Source organism: Suncus etruscus, chromosome 12 (assembly GCF_024139225.1).
Source record: "Suncus etruscus isolate mSunEtr1 chromosome 12, mSunEtr1.pri.cur, whole genome shotgun sequence".
NCBI classification, from domain to species: domain Eukaryota; kingdom Metazoa; phylum Chordata; class Mammalia; order Eulipotyphla; family Soricidae; genus Suncus; species Suncus etruscus.
The window spans coordinates 14,927,179-14,940,116 of NC_064859.1; the positions used below are offsets into that span (position 1 = coordinate 14,927,179).

The 12,938-nt window shown below is 37.1% G+C and overlaps 1 protein-coding gene across 28 annotated transcripts in view; it reads right to left on the reverse strand.

The window, feature by feature from the left end:
• Window positions 1-12,938, reverse strand: part of NRXN1 (neurexin 1) — a 1,163,035-nt gene that overhangs the window by 20,218 nt on the left and 1,129,879 nt on the right. The gene's annotated exons all lie outside the window — the stretch shown is intronic.

Here is a 12,938-nt window from a genome sequence, read left to right on the forward strand (position 1 = left end):
AATCATTCCTGGAGGGCTCAGGGTACCATATGGGATGCCAGGATTCGAACCACCATCCTTCTGTATGCAAGGCAAACACACCACCTCCATGTTATCTCTCAGGCTCCTAAAGGCAGGAATTTGATAAAAAAAAAAAAACTATTGGGGGGTGGGGAGCAACCTGCTTAGAGCTAAAGTTATGAGTGTGTGTATGTGAAATAAAGTCAGGCTACTGAAGAGCCAGAGAAATGCCATAATACCTTGAGATAAACTTACTTCAATTCACCTTCCTTACTTGCATGTGTGTTGAGTTCACACACCACTCTACAAACAGCATCCTTACACATCACCCGCATAACTGCAGCTAGATGTGTTCCTGGAGAACCCATTTAAAAGTGTGTCTACTCACTTTGGGTAAGTCTCTTTCTATTCTATCATGAGGCTATTGCTGTCTCATATTTCCTTTTGATGGGAAAAGGTCACACAACTTTGGGTGACACTGCGGGTAAGCAGAGGTGAAAGATGAGCCTCTTAGATGTAGGGCTGGAACGGGGGCCCGGGAAAGATAGCACAGCGGCGTTTGCCTTGCAAGCAGCAGATCCAGGACCAAAGGTGGTGGTTCGAATCCCGGTGTCCCATATGGTCCCCTGTGCCTGCCAGGAGCTATTTCTGAGCAGACAGCCAGGAGTAACCCCTGAGCACCGCCGGGTGTGGCCCAAAAAACAAACTCTCAGTTGAGATGTAGGGCTGGGAATGAAGAATGGAGGCAGGCAAAGATGTTCAACAAGTCCTAACCCCTTACAGTGTCCCTACTGTCTTAAGGAGAAGTCAAGTGGGTGTGAAAGCAGGCAGGAAACTCATCAATTAACTCCCAAAGCTTCAAACTCCCTCCCATCAACACGAAAGCTCCAGAGCTCTCTGGGGCAGCATTTGAGCTTTTTCCTCTAAAAATACGATTATGCTGTATACCCTCTCCACATGCTGTTTATTTAAATTTACCTAAAATTTAATTATAAATTTAACTAAATTTATTCAGCTGAAAGTATGTATATCTTATTAGGTTTTCAGGGGCTATCGAGAAAATTTTGATGTCCAGGTCACTCAGAAATACTTTTGAAAAACATTGCCCAGTGAAAGGTAAAAGTTGTACATATATATACATTTTAGTATATATACACATGTGGTATACTTGGCTTGTAGATGGGGAAACTTCTTTTGTTCCTTGGCTATTCTGTAGAATAGAAATCGATCTATCTATCTATCAATCTATACATCTATTGATCTTATCTATCTATTTATATACCTACCTGTCTGCCTGTCTGTCTACAAATCTACCTATCTACCTGCCTATCTGTTTATATCTATCTATTTGTGTCTGTCCATCTATCTACCTACCTCTCTACCTGTATGTATATCTAAAAATCTTTCTATCTACCTATCTATCTATTATCTATATGTGTGCATGTTTATATATAATATATATAACCTGGCAAAATAAAAATATTATTGCAATTTCTGGTTTGTTACCAATTTCCACCCTAGCTAATGCTCTAGGGTGGGTAATATCATCACTCCTAATGATGGATGACAGAGGTATAAATCAGATAGCATGCGATTAACCCTGTGTAGTCCAGCACAGTGGCAGCATGGCATTTGCAAAAAGTGGCTATAATGTGAGGAAAGATAACTGATTCTCAGAAAACTCCACAGTAAATCAAGATAATTAACAAACATGGTCTTTGACAGTGACTTCAAAGAACTAGTATAAAACATGATTTTCTCCTTCTCTTCTTTGATTTCATGTTGCTAGAAAAGATAACCCAAGTTTGATTTTTTTTTTATCCATGCCATGTTTCTTCTGCCAAGGCTGTTGATAATTTGAAGTTTGAGGAGACTTTACATTTTGCATTCCAAAGTTCTATAGGACAGTGGCACTTCAGAAAGGTATTTTGCCATTGATTAATAAGAACTTGTGATGCAAAAGATTGTAAATGTAGGAATGCAGAAAGTACATCAAAGGTATTGTGTATCCTTGCTCACCAGATTTTTCTGATACTTATAATAAGGTACTTATTATTAATAAGTACTTATTAATAAGGTACTTTTAAGCAAGCCTACACTTGTTGTAGCTTTTCCATTAAGTATTCTATTAACAGCAAATGTACTTATTTGATAAGTAACTATAGTAAGTAGCCAATCATATTTATTTATACATTTAGATAGAGCTCACTCTCTATAAAAGGAACTGTGCTAAATTTCATTTAGATCAAATCTGTGTACATTAGGAAGAGCTCCACTGTAATTTAGAAAAATACATCTACCAGCACAAAAGCAATGCAGGCAACATTAGGTTTTCCACTCTCCATTGGTTTTCATTATTGATTGTTATATTCTTACGACCTGCCATGATCTCAGCTCCATACTGTGGATGTATATTCTCTCAATACAAAGATATTTCACCTCCAAGATACTGGAAGTGGATGCCTCAGTTTCCCTTTGCCAGTTGCTGTAGAGGTAGTTTCATTTTAGTAGATACCATCATACATTTTTAAACATGCCTGGCAACTCTTGGCTCTTTTCTCAAGATCACAGTTCACAGTTTCTCAAAATCAGAGTTTCTGTCCCAGACTTTGATCTCACAGGAGAATAAGAGAAAATAGGCAATAACTGGGCAGATGGTATTGCCTAAATTTTGTAAGCAAATGTCAAACATCATAAATAAACACAGTTCCCATAAGCCTGAGTAGGTATGAAAGATGTTCATTTTAGCAACACAGTCTTCAGTGAATAAGACATTTCAGGGAAACAAATGAAAACCTTTTCATACTTTAATAAGAAAAAACAAAGGCCTAATATGGTATTAATACCCAGAGATAAAGAGATGAGGGCCAGGAGGACCAGTCCATGGTTGGAAGCTTGCCACAAAGATTGGAGCAGTGCAGTTAGAGTAGAGACAGTAGAACACTACTAGTGGAAAATAATCACACTCAACAAAAACTGGGTGCTGAAAGGAGATAAAGTGATAGGCATGTTACCCCAGAGAGAATGTATGTCTAGAGCAGTGCTTCTCAAATAGTGGGGTGCGCCCCCCAGGGGTGTGGCACAAGGCTCCGTAAAGGGGAGCACATTTGACCTCGGCAAACACTGTCCTAACAAGATAAGCCCCGTGTTTATGTCTCTGTATGTCTCTGAAGCTGAGAGTTGCTGTGTCCTGCTTCAAACCCCCTCTTTGAAAAGCTATGCATTGCAAAACGTGCTCATTGGAGCCATTCATCCAGACATCACCTCTGATTAAAAAATCAGCTCAAATATTTTGGGAAATTAGAAATAATTTTGGAAAAATTAGAAAAATAGAAATATTTTGGGAGATTAGTTGGGACAATAAAGAGAATTAAGAAATCATCTGGCAGCTAAAATTTAAAAAATCAATATAAAATCCATATAAAAAGATATTGAACTACATACAGATACTTAAATGTTAGTGAAAATTAGAATCTCTATAAAAGAAAATCAGCTTTTTTTCACTCATAATAAAAATATGTTTTAAAACTGAAAATACAAGGCCAGTTAAAGCTAAAGGGAAAGTTTCAAAAACATGTTTAATGCAGTCAAGGAAAAAAAATCAGCTGAAATTATTTTATATATTTTTGGGGCTGGAGAGATAGCATGGAGGTAAGGCGTTTGCCTTTCATGCAAGAGGTCATCGGTTCGAATCCCAGCGTCCCATATGGTCCCCCCGTGCCTGCCAGGAGCAATTTCTGAGCATGGAGCCAGGAGTAACCCCTGAGCACTGCCGGGTGTGACCCAAAAACCACAAAAAAAAAAAAAAAAAAATTATTTTATATATTTTTGTTTGCAGGTTAAAGTTTTTTTTTTAAATAAAGATACTATTTACAGTCATGTGGAGAGCGTGAAAAATATTTTTTTCTTCTTAGGGGGACATGACAGAAATAATTGAGAAGCACTGGCCTAGAGACATGCAAAAGGTGAATGGAAGAGAAATGGTAGATTGGGAAATGTGCACTGGTGAAGAGTAGTAAACACTGTATGACTGAAAGTTAATCATAAACAACCTTGCAATTGTAAAAAAAAAAAAGTGGATTAAGAACAACCTTGTAACCATGGTATTTAAAAAAGTTTTAAAACTATATATCCCACAAAATGGGCCAAATTCCTCCCTAACTGGGAAGCTTCTTTTTCCTGTACTTCCCAATACACTTTTCTATTTTCTAACTCTGAGTCTGAGCATTTTTATTACTCAATAATTCTATCCTGGAAAATATTGAAAAATTTGAGAACTGTGAATCACAGCACAATGTTAGTTAATGCCAGAAAACTTCCCTGTTGCTGCAAATAATGCTTTTATATTTGGGCCTGTGACTCCCTGTGACTCCCAGGCCTGTGACTCCCTGTGACTCCCAGGAGTTGGTTCTGGCTCTTTTCTCAGAAATCACTCCTGGTAGGCTTGGGGGAATCATATGGGATCAAACCTGGGTGCCTCCAAGGTCAGCCGCCTGCAAGATAAACACCCTACCTCTGTGCTACTACTACAGCCCCAGCCCAGCAATTCTTAAAGCCTCGTTCTGTCATGAGATGGGACACCCATAATGAAGATATTGCTTAAAATAGATAACTCAGTTTTGTTCTATTTTTGGCAGCAGCTATCACTTCCAATTAAAAAGCAATGTGTTGGCTATTATGGGTCAATTAAACTTGTTTTTGAATAATTATATTATAAATACCCCTTAAATCAAATGTAGCACAAAATTATCTCTTAATCAGGCTCCAAAAATATGATCTAATAAGTGATATATTCCCATAAATGATTGTGATTACTTATTTAATGAAAAGATGCACCTTGTTCAATATACATATATTTACACTAATGTGGTTAATGGGTTCAGTTCAATAGAAATCCTTTGATCTTTTCTCAAAATAGCACTGGAAAGCCATTCCAAATTGGATGGTAATTGCAGCAAATTTAGCCTAATGAGTAGTAATACATCTAAAGGACCTTTTGCCATCAAATTCAAATTTATGCCAGTCCTAAATTTATTTAAATGAACATCTTCTAAATTAATCCTATATTTGCAGGTTGTCTGCATTAAGAGCTGCCTTTATGCATTTCAAGAAATTAAACCTAATCTCTGTGAATGTCCTTAGCTCTGAAAATACATCTTTTCTACCTAAAATAAGAAGTCAATATTTCTAAAATCCCAAGAAGAATGATGTAAAAAGGAAACTCTTCATTAAATACTATTTATTAATGTGATCTAATATTATTCCTAAATTTTAATTTTTATTAACATGATACAAGTTAATTTACTGTTTGAGTAATTGATAACCTCATCCTTTACTAGTTCAGTTAGTGGGTAAGAGAAACAAAGAAACAGACGTCCTTCTTCTTCTATAAATATCCCATTTAAAAATAAATTAATCTTCAGTAATGTCTCATTTAGTAGTTTGACAGCATTTAATGAATTTGAATGAGGCCCAGTCCTTATTATCTAGCCTGGTCTCTCAAGAGATACATAATGAGAGTAGACATATTATTCTGAGTATTATATATATATATATATATATATAAAAAATTTTCCTGTCAAAATAGGCTCTCCCAAAAACCCTCCCCATAACAGGTCTCCACCCACCCTTTGTAATCAATTATAAATTAGAGTTATTTATCAGGAAGCACTTACACTAAGGAGCACCATGTTCTTTAATTCTTATATAGCAACACAACAATCAGTATTTAGTATTTCTTTGAGTTTTGAGCAAGGAATCTATGAAGAGGGCTTCACAGAGTTATGTAAATAGGATCAAGGGTAATCTTAAAACTTAAGTTCCGGGGCTGGAGAGACAACATGGAGGTAGGGTGTTTGCCTTGCATGCAGAAGGACGGTGGTTCAATCCCTGCATCCCATATGGTTCCCAAGCCTGCCAGGAGCGATTTCTGAGCATAGAGCCAGAAGTAACCCCTGAGCATGACTGGGTGTGATCCAAAAACAAAAACAAAACAGAACAAAATTTAAGTTCTTTGACATATTGTTTTTTTTTGTTTTGTTTTGTTTTTCTTTCATTAGCTTATTGTCAAAAATTTGTTTTAAAATAATCCATGAACCTATAAAAAATGGAAGCTCTGGACAACATGTACATTTATAGAACACAATAGTACTTATGAGGGGTAAGGCATTGTTGATCTCCATATGTGACTTCCATATATAATTCATAATCTAAGTCCCACATTTCTAGACTAAGCACCACATTTTTTTGCCTTTTCTTTCTAGAAAGGTGTGAAGAAAAAATAATCCATTTGCAGTATCTTTAGGAAAACATTTTAGGACATAATTGTTGGATTACTGGGTATTACCCTAATCATTATTTATACTCCACCCTAGGGTGTGATCTGATGATGGGATTACTGGTATTGGTAAGTACTCCCTACTTGTTATACCTTCTCCATCCTAGGATGTAGTCTGGTTCTAGCTAATAAAAGCATGGGTTTCAGGAAGGAAAGCAATCATTCTTTGGTCTTCCTTCTTAGGATCAGAATGCTTGTGTGCTAGGATTCCTGGTTTGAGTGCTGGAAATCTTGAACCTGTTTCACTGTGTTGATTATTTCCTCCATTGATGTTTGTTTGCTTCCAGGTTCTAGTTTTGTAGCCTGAGGCTACTGATAAAATAATGTGCTATGGCCCAGTTAACAATTATCACTGCCTTCAATTTCTGCCCAGCAAAAATAGTTAGGTTTTCTGAATTGCATAGCCACCCTCCCCTATCCTCAAAGAGTTTACACCAATTTTAATGCTGCCACCCAACACTAACCCTTGCAGAACAGGGCAGCTGCAATCCAGCCAAGTTGAGTTAATGTGCTCCCCCTACCCCCATCAGGGTGTTATTCCTAATCTAGCTACAACACATCTAGTGCCCAACAGGAGGCCTGAGTGGTTTCATCTGTTGCCCAACAATTTTCAGTCAAGAAAAGCAACAGCATTATATAAAAGGGAAAAAATAGCTCAGTGCTTCTCTTTTATGTAACTGAATAGGAGAAGGAAAAGCTAGCATCTATGTCCTGTGCCAGACATTGTGACAGTTACTTTTGTAGCCTCAGACTACAAATCTAGGACCTGTAAAGAGGCTACCAAACTAGGACCTGGAGAGACACAGGTCTGGAAGCAAATGTCTATGCAGGAAATAATCCACATAGTGAAAAGGCACAATAACAGTTTAGGAGTTTCAACACTCAAGCCAGGAATTCCACCGCACAAGCATTCTGCTCCTAAGAAGGACAGCAGCTTAGTGGAGGAAGACCAAGTGGAGGAAGACCCTTTCCTTCCTGAAATCCAGGCTTTTATTAGAAAGAACCAGATACTTCCTAGCGTGGAAAAGAAATACCTAGTAGGGAGGGATCAGGTAATACCATCCCCAGATCATACCCTAGGGTCCAGTACAAATACTGATTATGCTAGGACTCAATTAATTAATATTAATTTTGGTCTAGAGGTGAAGAGTAATACCGATGATGAAGAACCTGATAATCATCAAGAACTTAAAAGACATCTGGCAGAAGAACAGATTTGAAGTTCTAAACTATTTTGGCTCTGAGACATTAACAGGGCAATATCTACACAGTAGGGGTGACCAATCCTTGGTCTATCATAAAATTAATTATCTGCCCAAAATGCAAATTTTCTCTTTGTTACAAGTCCTTCCTGGAAGCACATGATAATTCAGATTTAGTAAATATTTGGTAGGAAATATATTTTACTTGTGGTCAAGAAGATGACATCCCCCCTTCCCCCCTGCTACACGATCCATCATGAATGGTCTTAGGCAAATGCACTTAAAGAAGGAGTGGAACATGATTTTTTTAAAGAAAGATTAGGTCAGAACTATTAAATAACTTTGTTATATAAAAAAAAACACCTCAGGGATTCTAAAACACATTGACACAAAATACAGAGCATATTTCAGAATTTATCTGTTCTTATGCAGCTTTTTAGAAAAAAACTAGGATTTTTTACTTATTTAAGTAGCAAAAGTACACAGCAGATATAATAAATTCTGAATATAGTTAACTGAATATTATTTACTGTAAAAGTTCATTTAAAAAATATGTCCTACCACTCTTTAAAATGATTTTATCAAGGTATAATTTAACAGTTCCCAAAATCTTATAATACAAGATTATTTCTGTTCATGTTTTTTTAATAGTCCATTTTAGATACAGTCCAAGATAAAAGATATTTAATAAAACTAATACATTAGGAAAGAAAACCCTGCAGGAGGGATATCTTTTCATTAACACAATAGTCAGATTCAAGCAGGGTTAAGGAAGATTCTGTTCCCAAAAAGAAGCATTGAAAAATAGAAAAATTTTTCAAATAAATTAGGATTTTAGGATTTTCATAGGAAGGTATCACAGTCTATTCCACCAAGAAATTAACACTGCATGGATTATTAAAGATGGGCATGAAATAACATCACTGAGAAGTAGGAATAAAATAAAAAACACTGCAGGAAAGAGAGGAAGATCACATACAAAGAGGTATCACACATACAGTGTCATATAGAAATGAAATCATACTGGAATGCACTCTTATACTAGTAAGGTGAAGAAAGATCGCAAGAAGAAACATTGGTGAAAAGTAATCTTTTTTTTTTTGAATAGGTGTTTATTTTGCTTATTGCTGTCAATTAATTATACTCCATCCTCATAATATAAAAATAATCTTAAAACAAATAGAATTTAAAACTTTAAAAAATAAAATTATACTGGAGAAATAAAAGAATTTAAAATTTAAGACTTGGGGCTGAAGGTGTTTGCCTTGCACATGGCTGACCTAGGATGGACTGTGGTTCAATCCCCAGGCATACCATATGGTTTCCCGCAAGCCAGGAGAATTTCTGGGCACATAGGCAGGAGTAACCCCTGAGCATCACTAGGTGCGCCCCACCCCTCAAAAAAAAAAAGAAAGATCTTAAGACAAAAACAAGTGAGGACTTTAAATCCAAGGAGTAAGAAAAAAAATGCAAAGTTAAAAGAGGTTGGATATAGGAGCAGAGAATGGTTTTTATCAAATAAGTGAGAAAGTACTAGTGTTTTGCATTCTGGACAACACATTTTCGTGGAGTGGGAGAAAATTAAATTTTACAGAAAAGTCATTACAGGGAGCAAATAATGTTCCTACCTAATGGAGCTCACCTGTGTATGGGAAATGCAAACTATGCATTGACGAATGAACAATGAGGAGGTACGTAACAAGATTCTTTCCCATAGCTATAGGTGTGCTAAAGCCAAAGATGTAGAAAATTATCTGCAGTATGACCATGAGAAAGCTGTTCCCTATTTTTCACAGTTAAAAATATTTAATAATTAAGACAAAAATTGGCGAGTTAAAAAAAAGGAGACAATTGATAAACAGGTGATTTCTCCCACTCTTTTACTGTTCATTCTTTTCCTATTCTCACTCTTTTCTTAAAGTTAATGGCCCAGCAGTAGGAAGATAAAGTGTCCAATGAATGCACAATATGACTACAAACAATTGAGTAGGAAGGTGCATGCAGTCTTTAGCTCAGCTTAAGAAGGAAAAGAAGAAGTACTTGGTTTTGGTTTTGGGATCACACCAACAGTGCTCAGACGTGATCCTCTGGGGACTATATATGGTGACAGGACTGACTTTGAATCAGCCATGCGCAACACAAGTGTCTTACCTGTTGGACTTTTTCTCTAGCCCCATGATTTGAAGTTTAAAGGTTTTCATATTAAATATACTAGCTTATGAAGGTGAACAATATATAAAAATGATGATAGCCTATGCTTATAAAACAAATGTTCAAAGCAAAGAAAAATCAATAAAAACTGCAATTAGTAGGTACATCTTGTTTCAGAATTGTGTATTATACAGTAAAAGAAAAAGAAATTAAAACAATCAACTACTCTTACAAAGACCCCAACTGGGAAAACCAAAGCAAATATAAAAATCTTCATATAAAAGCTTAATGTGCATGCAACAAACACCAGATTTTGTTTTATGAATGAACTATACTACAGGATCTCAGAGATCAAATACAAGCAAATAATTCCTCTTTGCTCATGTGAGAAGAGAGATAGTGGGGACAAAAAATATTGGAGAAAAAGACTAAGAGCTGGACAGATGTGACAGACAAAAAAACAATCTAGTAACTTTATTCATGTTACACACACACACACACACACGCAAACACAGAGAATATCAATTACTACAAAGAGACTCAAGGTAGTATTATGAAGTGATCAAACCTGTTCAGACAACTCAGAATAAAAAATGGTTTGCAGAGATCAATAAACTGAAGCAATGAAGCAGCTGATTATTAGGTTTTGAATAGTTGCATATGAAAGGCTATGAATATTCAAATCTAAACGTTTTGACAGGCCAGATGGGGGTAAGAAGGAAGAGGCAGAAAATATAGATAGCCTGTTTTCCCAAACTTGCTCATTTTGAGAAATGTCAGCTGCACCGCTTTCTCACCATGAACCCCAATAGCCTATTGTTACTGGAGTGAAGTGAAATTCAAAGAAAATGCAAAGTATGTATGCTGAGGAGCTGGAGTGATAGCAAAACATTAGCCTTGCACCTGGCCAACCCAGGTTCAATCTCCAGCATTTCATGATTTCCCAAACACAGCCTTTCTTGATCTGGAGGGTAGCTCTAGCCGGCATGGGGTTTAGGGAGACCCCATACCGAGGGCCTTCTTCCTAGCTTGGGGGTGTTGGGAGCCTTGGAAGGCCCCCAGCCGTCCCCCTTCTTCCCCTGGCCTCCAGGCGGCCAGAATTGGTGGGACCTAATTGGGGGATGCTGAGAGTTGCTCATTGCACTAAGGCAGTCACTGGCAACTTCTTACCAGACTCCATGTTCAAAACATAGAGCACATGGAGCACAGCCAGCAATAATTCCTGAGAGCAGAGCCAGGTGTAACCCTCTAGTATCATCAGATGTGGCCCAAACTGGCTCCCTACTGCCCCTCCAGAGAAGTATGCTGAGTTGCCATCTATATAATTAAGTAATTAATTAATATTGGTGTTTGTTCTACACCTGGTAGTGTTTAAAAGTACCTCCTGCATGGAGATAGGGCGTTTGCCTGGCATGCAGAAGGATGCAGAATCCCAGCATCCTATATGGTCCCCCAAGCCTGACAGGAGTGATTTCTGAGTGCTGCCGGGTTTGACCCAAAAACCAAAAACCAAAAAGGTACTTCCTGACTCTGCTTTCAGAGATCACTTCTAGAGGGCTCAGGGGACCAAATAAAATTCCAGGGATCAAAGCTTGTTGGCCACATGCAAGGTGGCCTTAAATAATCGTTTTAAAAATTCACATGTGCAAATAAGTACATTTTTGAAATTAAACTTATATTCCTAAGAAAAACAAAAGACCTTTCTTACTGGTATACAAACTATTTTGTTGTGACAAGATTTTCTGGGGTTCCAGGAAGCACTTACAGATCCTATGAACTTGTAAGTACTGGCTAGTTCATATCCACCACCTTTATTTCATCAGCCTAAATGAGAAAGATATGGAATTTGAAGAAATACTGGTTTCCAAAGGAAACCATCCTCATAGTTGGTACTCTAAACTTCTGTGGTTAAACTGAGGCAATATTAATTAATTTTTAAGGCCATAGATACCAACTCTATGCATGAACACACTGCATAGAAACAGTAAGTGTGTTTTAAAAAACCAGTCTCAACATATCACAAAGCAGTGGAAACTATGTATGGGCTAGTATTAAAGTATAAGCACTTAAGGGTTTAAGAGACAGTAAAAAGAGTTATAATACTTCCCAAAATTTGAACCATGATTTGATCTTCAGCACCATAGCACTGCTAGGAATGATCCTGGCCCAAGGGAAATAGTCAGGAGTCAATCATCAGGTTGACTCATACTATTCTTCTTTTGGGGGGGGGGTTGGTTTTTGGGTCACACCCCACAGTGCTGAGAGGCCACTCCTGGCTCTACACTCAGAAATCACCCCCAGCAGGCTCGGGGGACCATATGGGATTCCAGAATTCGAACCACCGTCCTTCGGTATGCAAAGCAAATGCTTTACCTCTCCAGTGGTCCTCAAACTATGGCCCGAGGGCCACATATTGTATTTGTATCTGTTTTGTTCCTTCATTTCAAAATAAGATATATGCAGTGTGCATAAGAATTTGTTCATAAGTTTTGTTTTTACTATAGTCAGACCCTCCAATGGTCTGAGGGACAGTGAACTGGCCCCCTGTTTAAAAAGTTTGAGGACCCCTGGTCCACTATGCTATCTCTCCGGCTCCTCTTTTCTTTTCTTTTCTTTTCTTTTCTTTTCTTTTCTTTTCTTTTCTTTTCTTTTCTTTTCTTTTCTTTTCTTTTCTTCTTCTTTCTTTCTTTCTTTCTTTCTTTCTTTCTTTCTTTCTTTCTTTCTTTCTTTCTTTCTTTCTTTCTTTCTTTCTTTCTTTCTTTCTTCTTTCTTTCTTTCTTTCTTTCTTTCTTTCTTTCTTTCTTTCTTTCTTTCTTTCTTTCTTTCTTTTTCTTTCTGTCTCTCTGTCTTTCTTTTTCTTTCTGTCTCTCTGTCTTTCTGTCTCTGTCTCTGTCTCTCTCTGTCTCTGTCTCTGTCTCTCACTCACTCATTTCTCTCTCTCTCTCTCTCTCTCTCTCTCTCCCATCTATATATCAACTAAAATTTTAGAGAGACACGGCAAGTTTCATATCTTTGCCATATTACATCTATCAAAGATTCTACCTGCTGTTAGTTTCATTACAGCTATAATAATCTTATTTCCAAAATTCAGAAACGCATGATTTCAGATAGTTTGCTGGTAGATGCAGTGTTGGGGACTTTTTTTTTTTTTTACTGCAGGAAGGGAATATAATTTTCCACAAAAGCCCTGCAATTTTGAAGCTTTACAGTCTTACTATTGGTGACCCAAGGGAAGACCCATTATATCT